Source organism: Parambassis ranga, unplaced genomic scaffold, assembly GCF_900634625.1.
Source record: "Parambassis ranga unplaced genomic scaffold, fParRan2.1 scaffold_24_arrow_ctg1, whole genome shotgun sequence".
Classification (NCBI taxonomy): domain Eukaryota; kingdom Metazoa; phylum Chordata; class Actinopteri; family Ambassidae; genus Parambassis; species Parambassis ranga.
Window position 1 is genome coordinate 2,423,039 of NW_021144797.1, and position 5,263 is coordinate 2,428,301.

General features: G+C 44.2%; 1 long non-coding RNA gene across 1 annotated transcript; it reads left to right on the top strand.

The window, feature by feature from the left end:
- Nucleotides 1-4,447: 4,447 nt before the first annotated feature.
- Nucleotides 4,448-4,900, top strand: LOC114430581 (uncharacterized). Its single transcript, XR_003670004.1, has 3 exons — nt 4,448-4,502; nt 4,587-4,718; nt 4,840-4,900. It is a non-coding gene; the product is annotated as an uncharacterized LOC114430581 (long non-coding RNA).
- The last annotated feature ends 363 nt before the right edge of the window (nt 4,901-5,263 follow it).

The following is a 5,263-nucleotide window of genomic DNA, read 5'->3' on the forward strand; positions in this document are numbered from 1 at the left end:
AATAAAGAAACCAGACAGATTGAATCTATAGAAGTATCTGAAAAGGGAGAATGTTTGTTTATTGAAAATGCTTGTTGTTTCGTATGAACCGGGTCTGCTCAGTTATGTTGCTAGATTGTTATTGCAATGAGATTTGCACATGTGTTATTAATGTTTATTGTTGCACAGTATTCACTGTTAAAGAAAGGGGGATGTGATGATCAGTTGTAATTACACATGTGTACCACTAGGATGCACTACTTACCTGACACAATGGATGTGTAGAAGAAGAGGTAGATGTGACTGTGTTCCCATGTGTTATGGCTAACAAGTTGGAAGCAGCAGGTAAAATAAAAGAGACGCAAAAGGAAACTCTGCTTTCTTCTTTACGAAGCATAAACACAACACATCTGCAGCTTGGTCTGGCAGACGTTAAAGGACCTGAGTCTCCTCAGTAGATACAGGCGACTCTGTCCCTTCCTGTATATTGCCTCTGCGTTTGTGGACCAGTCCAGTTTGTGGTCAATGTGGACACCCAGGTATTTGTAGCTGTCCACAATGTCCACGTTGGTACCCTTGATGCTCAGTGTTTACAGTCCTTGACATTGAGAGAATGGCCCCACAGCTCAATGAGACATAAGCTATTACTAGATTAGCCCGTTTTATGTGTTTTAGCTGCTAAACTTTAGCCGCGAATCAACAACTTGTTAAGCTAGGCTAACTACATTAACTCACCATTAACACCAGCACAACATCAAAGTAACCCTTGTAGCATACCTCTGACTGTGGCAGGTGTAACCTCGTCCAGTTTGTCCATTTTATGAGTCTGACATCCACAATTATGATTTCACAGCAGCAGCAGGTAACCTCTAGCTTAAAGTTTAGCTTAACGGACTCCAAGTGGAAAAAAACACGCGACAGGTGGAATGTACCATATTCCAAGAGGGAGCGGGGAGGGGCACTAAGCCTAAATACCTTTAATTTGCATTTTTACAAACTATATTTACGTAAATAAGGTCATATTGCTTTATCCCAAACTGGGAAATGTTTTCTATTGCAGCAGCAATGTACAGGGTCAGTATCATCCTATCTGGTGGTAAAAGTCTTTCTCCCCGTCGGGGAATCGAACCCCGGTTTTCCGCGTGACAGGCGGAGATACTATCCACTATACTAACGAGGAATGCTGACAACCACCATCTGTCATAGCAGCAGCCACCTGGTGCGGTCATGTGTCAGCTGGGGTGTGACGGACTGGCTACGTCAGTAACTGTGGGCAGACTGCAGGTGTGTGTGCACCCAGACACACACAGGTCCCAGCTGAGAGCAGCCGGACCTTCCTGTCCTCCTGTCCATCGCTGTCCAAGGTGAACCGACACCACCAGACCACAGGGCCATTATTTATTTAGCAGGAAAGAAGAAGATGCTCTGCAGCATTCAGGTGTGTTAACACAGTGCAGAGAGAGGAAGACATGAACAATGGTGTCAGAGCAGCAGCTGTTGCTGCATCAACCTGGAAATCAAACTGTTTATATATATGCACAAACTGTACGTTCATAAGTCACATGACATGCACACTGTAAATAAAAAGGAAACCACATATTTTTAAGACTCTTAGAACACAGACAGAAGTATGAATTATATATGGTTACAATCAAAAATAATTGAATGCAAATAAATGATTTTGTGAAATTTAAATCAAAACCTAAAAACACCAGAATCAGCAAATCACATGTTTGCATTACAGTGGTCCCTCCTATAACCAGTTCACCTCTCACCTTGTTTTTCTCTTACAGCTCATTGAGTTCTGGTCCGGATAGTCCGTAGACCAGTGTCAGTCCATCTCCAGAATGCAGAATGCTGCTGAAAACAGGTTTGATCTTTGGTTTCATTCTGTAATACTGGACTTATTTCCTACGAAGGTTTGAACTCTGACAGTGTTTAAACAGAGAGAACGGAGTTTAAAGTGTGCAGTGAGGGGTTCACAGCCTTAAAGCATCTAGAATAATCAAACATGGAGCTGACTACTTCCAGAGCTCCGCTGTCATGGCTCTGCAGGAGGCCAGCACCTGGTCGGCCTGTTCGAGGACACCAACCTGTGCGCCATCCACGCCAAGAGGCTCACCATCACGCCCAAAGACATCCAGCTGGCCCGCTGCATCCACGGAGAGAGAGCTTGAAGTGTCCGCGGCTCCTCAAACCACAGCGGCTCTTTAAGAGCCACCTCAGTGTCCTCTAAAGAGCGGCTCCTCTGCCTCTGCCTCTGCTGCTCATCACTCTGTCTGATGCACAGAATAATCAGTCTCTTCTGAAATAAATATCATCTTTTATCTTTTGTAAGATGCAGTGTAATAATACACATGTTGAACTCTTCAAGATGAATAATGGTCCGTCTCAGGGAAATTTATTTATTGGTTGGTTCAAGGATGTAATATCAAACTGACACCGAGGAATATTTAACAGGAAACTATAATAAATGTTTTACAATAAATACATAATATCATTTATAAATAGCTTTAATAAGTATAGGTTTATTATGTGTAAAAGCATGATGACCTATGGAATGATAACACTAAAAAACTCTGCTGCTCCAGGAACGGTACAGGCGGTGACTCCTGCAGTCCGCGATCAGACTCATCATGTAATTTAACCACAGGGATTAATAAAGTCATTCTTGAAAATATTCATGTATTGTTTCTGTATTGCCATGTTCAGTTCGTAGCTGCAACACAAGCACAGTCAGAGTGTAGTTATGATCAGCTGAGAGCGGGAGGCGGTCCTTGAACACACCATGAGAACCGCGGAGACTCGATCCAAGGCAGCTCCTCTGCAGGCTGAATGTTCCGCTCGTGTTTTCTGTGTGTGGATGAAAGAGTCCAGATGAGTGTGGGAGCAGCGCTGCAGGCCGACAGTGAAGGAGCTGCTAGCGGACTGTGTCTCTTCATGTTCAGCTCATGTGGAGCTCTGATGATCTCTGCACTTTGCTGCTGGAGAGAGTCCGCGCGCTGCGCAGCGGCTTCTCCCTCTTCTTCCTCTCAGAGATGAAGTCAGACTATCAGAGCTCCATCAGAAGCTGTTTTCCAGCTGAGCCGCATGTTGCTTCAGAGACTCAGAGGACAAAGCGACATCTGCTGACGTCACTTTGTCCCAGAGTCCGGCTGTTGCAGCAGCATCAGACCCTGATGATGGTGCAGACAGACTTCTATCAGAGCTGCTCGCTGCTTCTCTCGCTGAGCAGGTTGAATAAAGTCCATCACTGTTCTGTTTGTGTCACAGCTGTTATCATGTAAACAGACACAGACAGAGCAACAACAGGGAGGCTGCTGTAAAAATCAGCTTCATGTTTCCATTGTGAGGGCGCCCCCTGCTGGAGACGTGTCCTGGTTTAAAGGCGTGGCTTCTGTGGACTTACTTTCGTTTTTGAGCTCCTGTCAGACAGACTGCAGCAGAACCAGCAGCTCCACACACGAAGGTGGAAACTTCTGGAAGTCAGGACTGATTCAGCAGGTGAGTCTGTCGATATCTGATCAATCATCAGTGTGATCACCTCATTGATCTTTGCTGCCTGTAACTGATGGATCTTTATTGTAGTAAGTCCCTGAAACGCGGAACAAACAACAAGCGTCTCTGTTGATCGTTCTCTCTGTAACGTTCAGCAGCTTACTCGTTCAAAGCTTCAAGCGGAGAAAAGGTCGCTTTATTCTGACTTTATCAGATCAGTCTGTTTCCGGTTTGACGCGCCTGTGCTGCGCAACAGCCGCGCGCCACGTTACGTACGTTTGGTTGGTTTAAAGTTCATGGTGCGTTCAGGTGCATCTGGTTGAATTGAGTTCAGATTATTCTTATTACTAAAACTAAAACATTTATAAATGCATCAATTTGTCATGTTTTATTTTTCATGAATTCATATCGATGATTGAAACTCATCAGAAGAAACATTTTCTCTTCAAGGGTTCATAAATATGTGAATCTAATATTTGCCATGAGGAGAAGTGTGTCAGTCCTCAGAGCTCAGACAGTAGCTGCTCATGTGTTTGTCCTTTCTATAGAAAACAGTCCACAGACTGTTACAGAGGAAGGTCTCAGTGCTTCACTCAGTCTGTTCACACTGTGACAGAAACACACATGAACACATGTTCATTTATTCACATGTTCACACATGGAGAGAAGTGACAGAATTCTAAAGCAAACACTGAATGTGTGTGTGCACTGTTCCACTTACAGCATGTGACATCAATAATAACAGCATCAGAGATGTTGGTGTGTTTACAGACTCACCAAAATAAAAGCCTGAGAACCAAACCTGGTCTGAGGCTCTGATACTAAGCTAACAGCATGATTAGCCTGTTAGCATCTACATGAAGGATCAATAACAACATGCTGACTGTGTGTTTCTGTGTCATGTTGCTGTGTTTGTGTGAAGGTGTGAGCTCTGCTATGAGTCAGTGTGAGGACAGAGAGGAGGGAGTCCCTCCCTCTAAAAGCCCTCTGTGTGGGGACCATGAGAGCCGGACCAAAGCTCAGAGGTAAGAGGACCGTCTCTGACTGTCCATGACTCTTCTCCATGTCAGAGCTCACACTCACATTATTCACACATCTGTGTGTTCAAGAACAAAGCAGCAGCACACTGCACACTCTGCTGGACCTGGACCTGGACCTGCCAGCTGTGTGTCCATGAAGAGTGATCGGTCAAAGGATCGGCCCCCTTATTTCAAAGATGTTGATCCATCTGAGGGTCAAAGGTCAGAGTTAATGTCACAGCTGCAGTTTGTTTCCATCATTATTAAACATTTAAAGTGTAACATGATGTTCAGCATCATTTTTCCAGAAGAAGCTCAGAGTCAGTGTTTGTGATTCTATCAGGATCCAGGATGTGAGAGCAGACTCTGCTGGACCTGGACCCAGCTGTGTGTCCATGAAAAGTGATCGGTTGATGGGTGAGCCCTTTGATTTCAAAGCTGATCAGCCATCTGATGATCAACGGTAAGAATCACTCTGGAAGTGTCTCCATGCTGTGATGAGCTCTGCTGGACTCTTGGGGTTGTATGTGTCTGTTTGCTCTGCAGGTGGTTGATGGTTTGGAGCATCTGTAGCACAGAGTAATGCATATTTACAGTGCTGCTTCAAAGTGTATGAATCATTTAAAATCTTCTATATGTCTGCATAAATATGACTTAAACATCTGCCTCACTGTACTAGAAAGGCAGCCCACTGAAACAAAGTATGGAAAGACATTTCAGTAATAAAACATTTAAATAAATGATAGATTCATACACTGTATGTAAAT